Source organism: Lonchura striata, chromosome 1 (assembly GCF_050655825.1).
Source record: "Lonchura striata isolate lonStrDom1 chromosome 1, ASM5065582v1, whole genome shotgun sequence".
In the NCBI taxonomy this organism is placed as follows: domain Eukaryota; kingdom Metazoa; phylum Chordata; class Aves; order Passeriformes; family Estrildidae; genus Lonchura; species Lonchura striata.
Genome location: NC_140703.1, coordinates 38,849,397 through 38,866,545, shown reverse-complemented (window position 1 = coordinate 38,866,545; position 17,149 = coordinate 38,849,397). Strand labels below are relative to the sequence as shown.

Here is a 17,149-nt window from a genome sequence, read left to right as displayed (position 1 = left end):
TATGGTCAATCAAAGATTTTTCTTTCAGTTTAAAACCATTGTCCTTCATTCTGTCACTATAGGCCCCAGGAGAAATTTTCTCTCTGTCTTTTTTGCAAGTTGAAAAACTGGAATAAATTCTCCATGGAGCCTTTTCTTCTTGAGGCCTGACAGCCTCAACACTCTCAGCCTTTCAACAGTTATTCCCAAATACTTCAAAAAGTTTATTACCTAGATTTGAATGGTTTTACCATTTCAATCAAATTAACTTGGTTTTCAGGTATATTTATTTGGGTTTACAGCTAGGAATTGCTCTAGACAATATTATTAAAGAGTCTAAGGAGAGTAACCCTATTTCTTCATACCTATGACTCAATCTCCCAAACTTCTTAAGCAAGAGTTTCACAATTAACATGATACAACAGAAGCTGAACTATTCCAAAACCACTTTTTACTTTCTTTACCGTTTAAAGCAGGAGAGACTGCATTTCACTAGGATTGGCTTTGTTTGTAAATGAGACCAAATCTCAGGGTAAAAAACGTTCTATGTCAAGAGCTCTGCCTACAAGGCTATTTTCAAATGCTCTCTCTGCCCAGACAATGGTTGACTAGTAAAGCAAGTAGAGAGCTAGAGGGTGCATACTGGAGTGCTGAAAACATCAGCAATTTTGTTAGATTAGTCCTTAGGCTCCTCAGGCATTTATTTTTCTCCTCTGTTTTATTGCTAAACAGTTTAGCTTCATACACATTATGTGGTTGATCAATTGATGAATTATGTAAGGCTTGTTGTAACTGATATTTTGGAATGGCCCTTGCAGGCCAGCTATGTCTCACCAGAATTGTGAGCAAAAATTAAGCAGTGATTATATTCATTTTCTTGAAACACTTGGCTTTCCATGGTGCCACATGGTTTGAATTATGACATGGTTTGAATAATCACATGGATCTCCCCGTTTGCCTAATTCTAACTTCTCCTATGAATATTAGTGACTGGACATTCAATTAATACAAAGACATAGGGCATAAATTGAGATAGGAAAAGTTGTCCTACTCAAATCAGAACTTCACACAGCACTTCAAACCAGATAAAAATAAAGAATACAATGCTGCATTGGCCTTGATGCAATATGCTTGTGACCATGATAATTCTCAAAGATTTTTCTCTTTTTCAGTATTGCACTGACAGACAGCTGATTAGATTTATAATCTGGGAAGTGATGGACTGCAACAGTTTTTTTGTAGTTTGTCAGTTGCAAAAAGAATAAATTTGGAGCATTTACTAGATCATATTATATCTCAGGTATCAAAGCAGAGAGCATGAGAAAATATGGACATTCATTTTTAACAAGCACTTAGAGATCCGTTGATGACTTATTCAATAAAAAGGAAAGTTATTACTACTAATTATTATCAGTTTGGGTAAATAGATTTAGTATTGTTTTCTTCATGGTTTAATTTTGCATTCATGTTCCTTGGTGTTTTGTTTTTTTTTTTTTTTTTTTTTTATTTATCTATTTTGTCTCTAATTTGAGAAAGTCTTGATTCATTTCAAGAGTATTCTATTTTATTCTTATAATTTTACTCAGCTTTTTCACATCTTCTTTTAGAGTCCTGTTGATGCTTACAAGACCATCAGTAAGGGCCTAACATTCCTGAGGAACATCAAATAAATGAAGCTGGACCAAAACCCCATTAGCTTTTCAACCTAAATAAACATTCATGTCCTTATGGGATTGATGTGTTTTTAGCCTACTCAAAATTTAAATTAACATTTAATTAATTTGGAGTGTCTCATCTCTATTCCTCTGTGTAGAGTAGTCTCTGGAAGCTGCATTATTTGGATGGAAAATTGCTAACTAATGCTAAGGTTAAGGAAAATAAAAGTGAACATACTGGCACACCATGGCCTTATCTGTTTTCAGGGAGAATTTTTGTAGTAGAGATTCCGACTTCTGTGCAAAATGTATTTTGTTTATCTCATCTCCCACTCCTTTTCATGTTTTTAAACCATTGTATCTTTCTCTTCTATCACATTTTGAACATTTTGAGACTGAAAATATATTTGATTTTTATTTACAGCATTTAGTACAATGCATCAAGCTCCTTTGATCCTGGCTTCTGTTCATTAGAATGAAGCAGGTAATGGCAAAGCAGTTGTGAATGGCAGCAAACAGGGAATGGTGTCACTGGAATTGCTGGACACTAATCAAGATCTAGTTGCAACAGATGATACTGAACACACTTTCCACAGACACAAACAAAAAATCTTCCTCAAGGCACTAAAAGCCTCATTTGTCCTCTTGATATTCCTTTGGTACTCTGTTGCTGAGTACTACATGACTATTTTCTGCCATATCTCAGAATGCTGGAGGCACTTTGCTATCTCCCTTACACCACAGGTCCAGGTTCTGTGCTTTAGAGAAAAATAAGAACACATGATGTCCTGTCTAAGTGGCAGCATATAGTAGCTTTGCAAGGACAGGACGCCATTGTAGATATCTTCCTGATTATTACCTGAACATAAGGTTAAAGACATGGTTTTAGTTGTAGACCTTATTAGTAAATTAGTTTTATTAAACCTTAGAGAAAAAAAATTACTGCATGTATTTTTGCTTTCCTTGGAGAGAATTCTGAAGAATTTGCTTTAACTAAAAGCAAATAACTAATTTCATGAGAACATAAAAAATGTTTATCTTTTGTTATGAAAGATAACATTGAGATGTTCACAGCAGGTCCTTCTCTGTTTGAAACCTTCAGATGATGAAAATCAACTTGGAAATTTCATAGGAAAGTTTCAATATCTAATCTTTCTGAAATGAGAGAGGCATTGAAAGTAAACAGACTGTTGTTAAACAGGGTATTAGCACATAATTATATATTGCAGTAAAATAGGTATAACAAAGATATTTGCAGATACCTAAATAAATCATATAATACTATTTTATAGTTAAATAAGAAAAAAAAAAGTAAAGAATAATACCAAAAAAGTAGAATTTAAGGTTTTTCTTTCATAAATCAAAAAATCAGAATATTCTGCCTTACACTGCTATACCAAGAGAAAATCTACATTAACATCATTAACTTTTATGCTGGGGCAATACACAGAAGCAAAAACCTGCCTTTAATGCTGCAATGTGCAGTAATGAAAAGCTGACAAACATTCAGGAGTCCACTAACACAGGAACACATAAAGGGAGGAACGTGATTATTTGGAGACCAGCAGGCATCATTGCAGATTTCTACTTGACAGCCTTGTTAATGCTATTTTTGACTAATTTTTGCAGTTTATTGCAGACATTGGTTAGAATTACCTCCATTATTCATGTACTTTCCAGAATTACAAATCATACACATGCTGTGGGGATAGGGATCTTTGCAAAGCAGTTTTTCGTGTACATACCAACAAAGCCCAGTGCAAATCTTCTCAAACGTATTTATCGAAGAATTAAAGCTGTTTGCTAGTAACAAATTGAAAATCTGTGGTGCAGAAATATTATGCATAACCTTGTAAATCAGATTAACTGGTGTTCCTTTTATCATACAATAAATTCCATAAGGAGCATCTGTTCAAGGCAGTGCCTGATGACCTGGCAGCAGATCAGAGAGCTTTCTGCTTTCTGCACTAATTTTGGAATCTGGTCCAAGAGAGAACATCATTACTTAGAGTCAAATCTATTTTACACTGAGATTAACATACTGTGATACCTGCTCATTGTGGTTGTACCATTGGAGCCCTCAGCTGTGCTGTACTTAGCAGCTCCTCTGCTCACTCTGAAGTGCTGCTACATTTCACAGCATTGACATTCCACACCCCTGTGGCCTTTTTTAAGCAAACACACCATTACAGCTGATGAGATAACAGAAATGCAAAGAGATCTGAAGAATCAGAGAAGTTTGCTGCAAGAACTGATCTGCTTTACAACTGGTATGTCATTTAATTTGACAAGAAAACTATTAATATTATGAAGAAAATGTAAAAGCTATTGGATACATATCTGTTTGATTGAGGATGAATAACAGTGAGAGCAAATTGCAAAGGAAGGTGATGAGCTCATTATGTTCTCAAATAAGAAGGGAAAATGAGCTTTAGATGTAACTGACTCTTGGTGACTCCAAGGTGAAATTCTGTTATGCATCTCAGGTATAGAGATTCTGTCTTTGTGGTAAATGTTTGTCTGCACTGTCTAACATAATCTAGAACTGGGCTTGTCATGATGGAGTCATTTGAATGAAGGAATGGTTAACTTGGCTTAGGATCTCAATATATTGATGTAAAGGACTAGGAAGTCAACAGGCATCTAAACCATACTGAAATAGATGCAATTTTTTGCCCTACCTACTTAAAATGAAAAGTAGCTAGTTTTGCAGAGTCATCAATTTTAAATAATGAAGGATTACATGCTATTCCAATGGTCCAGCTAGTCACTTGCCAACAGTTTTCGCTGTAATGCCAATAATGAAAGGCATACCAGCTACTCTATAACAAATATGTTAAGTGTTCACAACTGGTGCTGAGCCATCTAAAAGAAGATAAAGAAAGTTCTCTATTACCTACAGTTTACAAAATATTCTTTGAGAGAATTTTTTTATTTCATTTTCCCTGATGTAAAATCAGACAGTGGAACCAAAAAAGCTCACATAAACATGGGAGGAGACATTTTCCAATATATGCAAAGATTTTCTAAATAAGACAGTTCTTTCATGGAACCTAATAGTATAAAATTTTCTAAATATAGTATTTTATTCCTTCTTCAGCTCAGTTTCCTACCCTTATGTGGTGGACTAAATAATTTCTACAATGACACTCTTCCTATAGCTGGCAATTTATTTTTAAGGGTGAGAAACTTCCTTTTTCAGGTTCAAAATTGCATTGAATATTTGATGGAAAAATACCCTTCAAATCAGGAAGATTTTCCCTCTGAGGAGAAGTAGAGATTATTTTCTTGGAATTAGGTTGGTGAATGAGAATGGCCAGGGTCAATGCCAGACTAGAAGGAGCTTTGAGCAATGCATCAAGTGGAAGGTGTCCCTGTCCATGTCAAGGAGGTTGGACTAGATGAGCTTTGAAGGTCACTTCCAACTCAACTCCATGATTCATGATTCTATGATTTATCATGTTTTGGGTGGGTTTCTTTGGATATCTGAAAATAAGGCAACTAAGCAAAACAAATTATGCACTCTGCAACTCTAGGTGACTACCTCATCTGTGAAAAAAAAAAGAGGAAAGATGTGTAAGATAGGTAGGTGTATAATCTCCTGCAGTTGATGGTTCCACTCTATTTGCTATAAATGGAAAAAAGGCAGTGTCCAGGAGGATGACTCAAGATCCCAACTGACAGGGTTAAGATCACAATTAGTAGGTGCTACAGTGGGAAATTTATCTAGCCTTCCTTTAAAAATAATCAGATGTCCGACATTTTGCCAGAATTTTAATTTTTAATCTTAATGTGATTTTATTTCAATTCTTATCCTTTGCTTTTCTTGTATAAATAGAATAATGTGTTTTAGAAAAGGTGCTCTTTTACCCTGGCTTTGTGTCATGCTTAACATGATGAGGCCAAGATATTAGCAGGGGCCTACAAAAAATATTTAGTACTAGCTGAGCTTATAATCATAATAATTATTAATACGCTATTTAAAGGTATAAATAGATACCAATTTATCTAAGGTATAAATACATACCAATTTATCTATCTGTCTACTCAATACTTTGCTTTATCAACGAAGTAATATATAAAAAATATTACCCTCATCCCCTTTCTGTCTCCTTTCTTTCTGACTGGTACATATGGTTATGTGTCTGTGCCACCTTTGCAAGGGAAATTTTCTTTAGTTACCATCTTGTATGGATGCTGCCTGTTACAGTACACCATAGTCAGACATTTCTGAAAATCAACTGCTCCTGTGATGTGGGTTGATTTTTATGACCTCCATTGATATCTGAAGTCAATACAATGTGCCAAGTGAATGCATGATGAAAAGGACTTTTACTTCCCCAGTCAGTCTTGAGCTTTGCACTTGATAGGGATCTCAGATGAAATTTAACCTGAAGTTAAATTCATTAAGATTGTTGTCATCTTTTTCTACATAGTACTTAAAAAAAAGAAAGTTAAATCCAGGGTCTAAGGTTGTTTTTGTTTTGTCCTTTCATAATTTTAATTATATTTATTTTCTCCCTTCTCCTCACATTTACCCTGGTGTTTCTTCATAAAAGATATTTTATAATGAAGTGCTTCACTGTTGATTAATACTGCCACTTAGTGCAATATCAGGTCTTTAAACAGGTTCATGAAATTTGTTAGGGCCTTGTAAGTTGGTGATTTAAAAGCACAAAAATAAAAATTAAGATCTGAGGAAGCTTTAAATATGGATGGAAAAAAAAGTCCTTTTGACATTTCAGTCTACTTCCTGCTTCTTCATTCTCTGTGCTCCTTAGTTATACTTTTAACTAAACTAAGTCCTGGCAGGTTTACAATTCATTCATAAAATCACATAGGGTAAGTCTCCTGCCACAGTCTTTCAGACCTAGTTGTGCTTTGTGGGTATATGTCTGAAAGGAAGATAATATTAAGTCTCTTTCTACCCCTTTTAAAAGTATATGTCTCTTATAGAATGAGATAAAAATTAGCCTCAGAGATTGTTTGGAATGCAGTTTCTAATATCCTGATTTTTTTTTCAAATTGCAGCACTGAAGGAAAAGTAATTTTTTTATATTCATATAAAATGGAAATTCTCTAAAGAAAAAAAACTAGAAACAATTCAAATAATTAAAATATTTAAAATATTTTGCTTTGGCATTACAGGAAGGAATGTTTTATTTTACAGAATAGTTTTGCATATTTTGGCTAATTTTCCCAGAATTTTTGGTTTAACTATGAAAAAGAACCTTTTCTTTTTGCTCAATTTCTAGTCAAGTCAACAATATCTTTAGAAAACTTTACAATTTTTATGTGTCCTGTCTGGCATCCTCAACACTGTCCAGTTAAAAGCCATCTGCAAATTTAATTAACATTGTTTACTACCTTTTCAGATCAATAAGAAACAAGCTAATATGATGGGTGACAGTGTTTAGCACATCATGTGAGGCCATCTTACTGAAACTTGAGCAAGCTTTAGTCAAAAAGAGCTTTAGATTCTCTGATCACTTTGTCCAAAAGGCTTTTAATCTGTTTCCTTCTAGGGCACCTCAGCACTCTGGAATAACTGCATATATTTTTAATGCCCTCTTAGGTAAAACCTCTCTGAGGTGCATAGCCTTCCAAAAAACTGAAATGAGGTAACACTACCTCTTCTTGAAAGAAAAACTGATGAACGAGCTCAGTCAACCATATTTCACTTCTGCAAAAGATAAACAATTTTTTTTGTAAGAAATGAGTACTTTCCTTCTGGTTTCATAAAAAAAGGGACAACATATTCTTAAAAATAAATCCCATCAAGTCACCCTGGTATCCAGTTCAGATCATTTGTGTGGAATGAGTGACTTTATCTTAAAACCATATACTAAGCGGCTAACTTCCCTGTATTAGGTGCAAAACAGAACTTAAATCATTGTTCAAACTGTACTTCTCATTTTCTAACAGAAGACATTATCTCAATGGCTTTCTCACAAATCTGCTTTGATTCCATTTCTAATTATAGTTCCAGTGATTTGAATTATGAAAAACAGAGTATGTTTATTAAGTCTGTAAAGCGTACCATGTTGGATGACACTGCTCCTAGAACAGAATATGGTAATGCTCAATTACTGGAGGAAGAACGACTGACTGAGAAGCAGTTCAGTAGAAAACTAGACCTAGATAATTAAAATTGATCAAAAGTTATACTTGAGTCAACAGTGCCATTCCATTTTTAAATAAGGTAAATGGCCTACCAAAAACACACAGAGAGATAATGAGTTTTTGAGGCATGAAATAGTCTTTCAATTCTACTCTGCCCAGGCAAAGTATAAGATGGGAAACTGCACACTACCCTGTCTGGACAACATAAACTAATTGGAAATCACCCACAAGAAAACCAGAATACTGGATTTGTTTAATCATTAAAAAATTAAGCAGACACATGGTGACTGTCTTAAAAACTGTTGAGGGCTTCTGAAAATATCAATTTGAGAAGCTATTCACATATTTGATAGAAAATATTTACTAGGTTCAAATTCAAAGAGAATATAGAAAAACAGGTTAAGAACCAGGTAAGAAAAACTTACTGAAAGAGTAGTTTGGCTTTGGACAGATTGTTCAAGGTAGCCACGAAATCCCCACTACTCTCAAGAGCTTGTAATTATGCAATTTTTAGCAACTAATTATCCTTTTTTTATAGGGCAGCTTAGTCTGAAATTCAGCAAATCACAGAATCACAGGATGGTAAGGCAGAAAGGAACCACAGTGGGTCATCTGGTCCCACCTCCCTGCTCAAGCAGGGCCATCCCAGAGCACATGGCACAGGATTGTGTCCAGATGGTTCTTAAATATCTGCAGTGAGGGAGAGTCCACACCCTCTCTGGGCAATCTGTTCCAGTGCATACTCACCCACACAGTGAAGATCATATTCTTGCCTTCAACTCTGTTCTGTTACTATTTTCTCCATCTTCAGATTCTGCATCCCAAAGCTGAGGATCATAGTGTCCTAGTGATATCTAGTGGAGGTACATTTCAAAAACCACCTTTACCCCAACAAACTCAAATACATTTTTCAAATATTTTTGTAAGAATTCAATCTTTGTTATTGACCAAGGGGCAACAATTGTGCAATATGTTCCTGAAATGAGAATATCTGCAAGAAAGTAGCTGGTCCCACAGTATTGGTTTTCTCGTCGTCCTTCACAGTGTACTCTAAGAATTAGAAATATACTTCAAGAAACTTCCTATTTCCCGCTTCAAACCTTTTTGACAAGCACTCCCAGGAAATACAATAGACCTGCCTTCTAGTTACCATAATAAACTTTCACAGATTCCTGATAGACCTCTCTCTTCTCCAAGTTTATACTGAGAAAGTCACAAAACTCACTCTTGTCACAAATTAAGGTTCTGAATACGAATGTGCATAATCATTTAGAGTTCAAATAATGTGTACTCTTAGCAGTAGCCTTGCCATCAACTTCAGCTACTGTTGGGAAATTTTAGGCATTTTTTCTTTATATGAATGTTAGACAAACAGTGATACTATAATAAATGTGATATGATTATTATTACACAAAGAAAAAGCAAAGTTTTTGTGAGGCAAAACTGCCATGTTTCATTCAATCTCACCAATGCAGATGGTGCTCTTTTGCTACAGTTGTCTGAATTTTTTGTAATATGTTTATTCTTGCACCATGACCATCAGGGAAACATTTTTACCTTCATTTCACATATGAGGACAGAGGACAGACAGAAAGGCACTTAGCAGAAAACTCAAGCTTAATTTAAGACCTTTGGAATCTAATAATCTCTGAATTATGCTTCCTTTTGCTGGATGACTTCTGGAATTGCTCACCTTCTGCATCAGCAAAATAAGGCATCATGTGTATTTTAGAAAAGAAATACACAGATGAAAACCATAGCAGAGTAAATAATTAATATTACATGAAATTATGTTCCAGTTTGTGAATTTACAGAAGTGTAATGCTGTTCATTTGTAGAAGGGATCAACTCTTTAAAGAAATATAATAATTGATAGCTTGTTAGAACTGAGACTAGGGCCAACTGCCAGTGAATAAACCCCAAATAGATTAATTCCTTGGGAATTCACTACACTTACAATGAAGGATATAGAATCATAGACCGAAGAGTTCCCATTGCAAAGCCTTCTCCTTTCTGTCTTAGCTTTTGTGTTCTGGAAGAAACAGCCTCCAGTCTAATCCTGTCAGTCTCAGGTGTTCTTCAGCTGTTTTTTATTAATGGAAATATCTTAGAGTCAGGTAGATAGAGTTATTTCCCAAAGACAAAGTACAGAAGAATCTTAATCTCTCTAGTGTGAAAACAAGGAGACCAGCAAAGTGTTTCTGCAAGAGCTGTCAGACTTTAAATCCTCTAGTAGACATTAGCATCATGTAGGACTTCAAACATTGCTCAGTGGACAAGAACCACAAAGCTGCAGACATTCCAGTCAGCTGGAGAGATGAAAGGAAGCATACAGAAAAGGCTGTTTCTACACTGTTCCCTTTGCTCACATAACAGCAATGTTTAAATTAGTTTCTCTTTTAAAGTTATGAGGTGATAATTTAAAAATACATAAAAGTGGGGTGCATTAAACTGTGAAACTAGGTCATCATTATATTGAGAAATGAATTTATTATTTCAAAATAGCTCAGAGAAGATGAGAGAGAAGAGACTTTGATATCAAACTGATACTTATGAGATCTCAGATGAGGAGATCATGAACAGATTTGTTTAAATTAATTAAGTATAGTTATGTTTGGAGTATATGTTACTCTTCTAAAATAATTTAGAAGTTGGTTAGTTAAACAAATACTTTATGAATAGAGTGGTCTAAAATGCCTTTGGATGAGAATTTATATTCAGAAAATACCTAGTAGCTGAAATTTAACCTCAGAGAAAATAGTCAATTATTTTCCTAATTTAACATGTTAAATTTGTTATCAAATGTTCAAATATTTAAGCTAATTACTTTAGACATAAAATAGTTTCCTGATTCAAAATACGTTTGATTTTATTTTACATTGCATAAAGAAATATGAGTCTAATAAAATGGTCAATATCTAAATTACATATTATAATTTCCACAAATTATTTCACTGGATTGAATTTTAAGAAGATTAGAAGAGGGGGGGAGGGCTTTGTTGAGCTAACATTTTTGTGATTATGAAACAAGGAGGTCAATGACATCATGGCCTGTATCAGAACAATGTGTCCAGCAGGACATTACAGTGACCATACCCCTGTATTGGTCACTGGTGAAGTTACACCAATGACCAGTACAGGTCATTGAAGTGACACCAAGTTCTGTGTGCAGTTTTGGGCCCCTCACTGCAAGAAAGACACTGAGATGCTGGACCATGTCCAGAGAAGGCAATGGAGTTGGTGGAGGGTCGGGAGCACAAGTCTGATGAGGAGCAGCTGAGGGAGCTGGGGGTGTAGCTGAAGAAAAGGAGGTTCAGGGGGCCCTTAATGCTCTCTACAACCACCTGAAATGGGTTCATCTACCTAGGTGGGGGCTTGCCTCTTCTTCCAGGCAACAAACAATATGACAAGAGGAAATGGCCTCAGTTGCACCAGGGGAAGTTTAGTTTGGATTTTAGGGAAAATCTCTTCACTGAAAGGTGTGTCAGGCACTGGAGGAGGCTGCCCAAGGAAGTGTTGGAGTCACGATCCCTGGAGGTATTTAAAAACATGAAGATGTGACACTTGGGGTCATGGTTAAGTGGTGGACTTGGCAGTATTGGGGTAAATAGTTGGACTTGAAGATCATAGATTACTTTTTCCAACCAAAACAGTTCCAATGATTCTGGGATTTTGGATATTGTAAGGTGGTGAGGAATATGGTAAAAAGTAGACTTAATCTTATTTCTCTCTTCAAGGATCTGAGATTTCTCTTTCTTCCAGGTGATACCTAATCATATCCTTTCAGTGATAAGGCTTAAAAACTACTTAATCACTACCTTTGGGTGTTTTTTTGTTTTGTTTTTGTTTTTGTTTTTGTTTTTGTTTTTGTTTTTGTTTTTGTTTTGTCATTTCAATCACATTGAGACTGTCTGTGCTTACAGAAAGCAAGTATAGCAATTTTAAAGATGGAGTAAGTAGCACTCCTAATTTAATCTGTTATAGAAATTTTTGCCCTGTGCTGCTCCTTTGCTGAGCAGGGCAGAGAGAAGATTTCTCCAAGCCCAAGCAACATTTCCTGTCTGATTCAATAGAGAGGTCATTTCTTTGGAGAAACCTGTCCATACAAAAGTGTGTACATATTTATCCTTTTTTTCCATGAAATTCATATTTTCATGTTTAATATTTTATGAGGGAAGAACCCAAACATCTTGAAGTTGCTAATACTCAAGATGATTGAAGTGGAGCAGCCCAGTCTACAAGTGATTATTAAGAAAAAAGAAAGTATTAGAAATATTGGAAATATTTAAGTGGAATATATTTGGAGGAATTATTCTCATTTATGTTGTTTTTAAGGGATTATTTCAAAATGAACATTTAGTTTTATTTTTTATTGTTTTACACATATATATTTAACATAGAAACTGAAATTCCATCTAAAAATCATTTAAGTATTTGGATCAGATGAAAAGAAGTTGGGTTTTCTTTTTTTTTTTTTTAAACAGACGTAGACAACTCCAGAATTTCAGGCATATGTGTTTTGATTTCATTTGGTTTGTACCCTTTAGAATAAAGTAACACTCTATTGTAGTGTTCTATTTGCAGACATAACTACACAGAAGGCTGTGATTTTGATCATGTTGTATCAGCGGTATGTCGTTGCTCCAGCTGCTCAAAAGACTTGGCTTATGCCACTATTCTTGATAGTGAGGTACTTTAAAAGACCCATAGTCGCAAAAGTAAAATGTGGAAAATATCTAGCAGGTAGTAGCAGGTACTATTGGTGTTTATCCATTATTAATTTGAATTGTAACAGTCAAGGACACCTCTAACATTTCCATTTGGGAAATATGCCCATATATTCAACTTTTGGGAGGATCATCATGCTAATCAACCAACATGTTGCCTTTCATAAATATACTGTATTACTCCCACATGCATTTTCAAAATTATACTAAAGCTATATCTTCTTTTTTTTATATATTTCTGGCAAAGTTCATCCTTTTGGTGTGAATGGAAGCTAGAGGAAAATAAAGCTCTGTATTACTTTTATTTCTTGAAAAACATACTGCAAATTTTAACCTGGCTTGACTTATTTTTTGTGGCTCAGACACATTATAGAATATTATTCTGGTCTGCTCTTCCCTGTCTAGAAAAATAATGAGAGTATTTCTACTTAAATAAATATGCTTTGTGACAGGTAGGATTATTACCAGCCTAATGAACGACATAACGCATTTCTTCTGTTTCACTCAAGGCTCCTCTTCTTTTGCTTTGTGAATTTTCACTGTGGCTTGCCAGAAACAATCCTACATCTTAAAGCTCTCCTAAAGGTTGATGTTTATCTATGGTCAATGAAAATATCTTAAACAGAAGAACTAGCTGATAACAATTTGCATCTACAGCTATTGATAAAAAAAAGCTCTTTTATGCAAAAAGACATACACATCATCCCAAAATTCCTGGGCAGGAGAAAACATAGTTTGTTCTTCCATTTGACAGTAGAGTCTTTTCACCTTCTACTGATAACCTTTAATCTGATAGGGAAGATGTCAATAAATTTTGATAAATATTTTAAGAATTAAAGCATTGTTTTGATGTGTAATGCACATAAGATCTTAATGGTTTATGGTTACGTAGTTTAATTGGCTCAATTGCTGGGCAGGAGGGGAAGAAAAAGTTACCTGCAGTTTGCCTGACCCTTTTCTATCAGATTGAAGTATTATTATGTGCTGTACTATATTAAGCATCATCTGGAAAAAAAGCACAATCTGTTCTTTTTAAGCTTCTTAATAGTTTCTAGTACTGATTCATGGGAAGTGGAACCAACAGATTGTTATAGTTAGACTGTAGGTGGGGCCACATATGCTTGAGTTTGGAACAAAATTCCAACTCTGCAGCAGGAATAAGTCTTTTGCACAATGATGTAATTGATTTTTAAAAAAACATGAAGAGGCATATGGGAGCAGCTTTTGACTGGGCTTAGGGCCAGGTGTTCAGGTAGGCAACATGCAGGATCCAGGCCAGTATTTTAAAAGAATTCAGCTACCACTTGTTGCCAAGAGGACACATTTACAAAAGCCATCTACTGCTAATAGTTCTGATTGCAGCACCACACACAAAGTTTCTAGAGGACACAAGCATCAACTAAAAAACTGTGATATGACCTCCAGCAGAACCAGTAGCAGTATAAATGTCCCAGTTTCCAAATACTGAAATGGAGATGGAATTTGGTGGGGCAGAAGGAGCTGAACTTAAATTGACTATACTTGAGCTGCTCCTGCTTGTGTTGTTTGTGGAGTTTTTTTTTGATGAACTGAAATTAAGCAAGCAAGAGTAAATCAATCCCTCCCTTCTGTTGAACATTTCTTTCAGCATTTCCTTGAAATTTAGAAGTGGAAACAAGATAGATATATGGATAAATTCCCAGGATGTAGGTAACTTTCATCATATGGGACTCATCAAAGAATGTTAGTTTGTTTCCAGCTAAGGAGCTCTGAATTAATTTTCATTTGGAAGTGAAACTACAAACTGCATAAGACATCACCATTGTCCATCCATTCATGTAAATCCTGAAGCCCCTATATCCTTCTTGTGTCATAGACTTGGCTGAAGAGTGGGAACTGTCCCATTGGTGGAAACTTGCCCTTGCTGTGGCAGTTTTGGTAGTACTGTTATAGGTACTCACATCTGTGAGGAGGCCAGTTCCATACAGAAAGCATGGAGATCCTCTTCCACTGTGAACCTTACATCTCATCCTCAAGGAAATGACAGAATGTACCTTACCTGCTTTCCCTCATTTCTTTAATGCTACATGTATATATTTATGCATATATATGTTTTATTCAGAAAGAAAGAGAGCCCAGATGAATTTTTTGCTAATATATGGTGCAAAAAAAATTTAACAGAAAATATTTTCTTTTTCCATCAAGGAGTGTTCATTATCCCCACAGTATAGCTCATACAAGATATACATACCTCATCAAAACACTCGCACAACAGGAGAATTCACTATGAATAATTAATTGCATAGAGTTTAATCAGCAAGGCAAGAGCACCACTGGTGTATTTATTTGAAGCAAAGCTGCTTTCTGTTTTTATCAAATCTCCCTTGAGCTCATGTCATAGAGCTGTAGTTTTCTCAGCTGGAGACCTGAGTGACTCTCAGATTTGGACTGCCAGGACGTATTTTCTTCCAAATGTTAAGAACATAACATTTTCCTAAGTACCTCTGGCAGTTTAACACGTTTCCTATGATTTTGGATGACACATAACTTTTTGTATGGTTTCATAAAATCTCCCTGTCTCAATGCTTGATGAAACCATGATGTTTGTGCTTGAGCAGATTTTATTGGATTGGAAAGGAGTTAATGCACTTTGTGCTCTCTAAAAGATCTGCTATTTTTCAGTACGGTAATTAAACCTATTCTCGAGTTTATACCAGGCCTGAGGATAACAGTTTGAATGCTCATAACACTTTAAAATAAATACTGCAGTATTTGCAACATAGAAGATATGCAGTTCTGTAAGTAAACTAGACCTGTCTGGGAATTTTCCACTGAGAGGTTTTTTGACAGAGAACGAGATCTTCAGAATTTCAATGTCTTTCGGTGTCATGTTTTAACTCCAGCCAGAAACGAAGCACCAGACAGCCACTCACTCACTCCCTTACCAGCAAAATTGGGCAGAGAATCAGAAAGGTAAAAGCTAAAGAACCCGTGGTTTAAGAAAAAGACAGTTTAATAGGTAAAGAAAAGCTGTGCACACAAGCAAAGCAAACAAGGAATTAAATCATTGCTTCCCATGAGGTGTTCAGCTGTCTCTAGGAGACCACGACCCCACCTGGTGTAAAGGTGATTTGAGGCAACAAACAGAATCATTCCAAACATCCCTCTCTTTCTCCTTCTTCCCTGAACTTTATGTACTGAGCATGCTGTCATATGGTCTGGAGTATCCCTTTCTCAGATGGGGTCACCTGTCCCAGCTGTGTTCCTCCCAGCTTCCCACGAACCCCCAACTTCTTCACCAGCATAAGAGCACAAGTAGAAAAGGCCTTGTCTCTGTGTAAGCCCTGCTCAGCAAAAAAACATTTTTATGTTATCAACCCTGTGTTCAGCACAAATCCAAAACATAGCACTGTACTAACTACTGTGAAGAAAATTAACTCTACCGTAGCCAAAACCAGCACATTTAGATGCATAATTTTTCCTCAAACTTACATCTTCTATGGCGAAGATTGGCAATGTTATCTTGTTCTTTCCATTTTCTGATAGAAAAAGTGAAATAAAACATTTAATGCTGATCCAGAATGACCTAAATGAAAACAATTTTAGAAAAGTAATTTATTTCCTGTCAGATGGCCTAATTTTATTTTTGAAGGCCTTTGGGTCTGCTGGGAGTTAAATATGATTGATCCCAATTTTTCCTTCAGGCTGACTTTGGCAGCTATAATACTTATTTCATAAGATACCATAGTTTTGACCTCTAGATGAACTGTTTCCGAATCCCATGGGAATCACTTGATGCTCATGTACCACAGGAAGCAGTTTGCCCTAAAGGCATGACACAGGGGTAAGCACTGGACTCCTGATTTACTACTCTCAGGAAGCACTGCAACAAGTGAGTTTAAATGACACTTTGTCTGGGCATAGTTTGCATGGTAGTGTGGCTTCCATATAGGCCTAATCTCAGCAAGGAAGAAAATGAAAGTCCCTTCAGGTAGAGAGACCTGCATTCAGGTTGCCATTCTGGTTGGGTGCTATTTGGAAATTTAGTAGTCTCAAGGTCACAGTGATTCATTCCTGGTGTGAAAGGAAGATAATGTTACTTCCTGTCTTCTTGTTCTTTGGATCTTTTGACTATTTGGATGGTAAGATCCTAAAACTGGGCACTATTTTTACATTCATATTCAGTGGTGAGTGTGACAAAGACTCTCACCCGTAGCACCAGAGTGACAGGGTTGACTCCCCAGGCGGGCAAGATGAATTCTTGATGGCTCCAATGTCCAAAGTGAAAAAAAAACCCAGATGGCAGTCCAAATCCATGTCTGATCCTCACTGCTTTGCATACATTTTAACTGACAGTGCTCCTGTATACTTGTATTTCTGCTGGTAAGAGAGAGAATTCTTCTTACAGATTCTTCCATTTTCAAGCTAAAAAATTTGTAAAGGATTAGTGGTTTCTTGCAACATCATCACTTGACACTCACAGTTTTATTAATTAATTAACTGAGTGTATTTCTGTGGAATATTACTGAGGGTTTAAGATATTACTTTTGAGAAAGATTTCCTGCCTCAGAGGCCTTCTTGTATAAACGAGATGTGAAACAGATTTCAACAGGCAGATGGAGGAGCTCAGGGAAGCAGACACACAATCCTGGTCAGGATGACTGTCAGTGGTATCAGTACACCCAC

The 17,149-nt window shown here is 35.8% G+C and overlaps 1 protein-coding gene across 10 annotated transcripts in view; it reads left to right on the top strand.

Annotated features, from left to right (window-relative positions):
• GRM5 (glutamate metabotropic receptor 5) overlaps positions 1 to 17,149 on the top strand; it is a 245,747-nt gene that overhangs the window by 91,587 nt on the left and 137,011 nt on the right. The window lies entirely within an intron of this gene.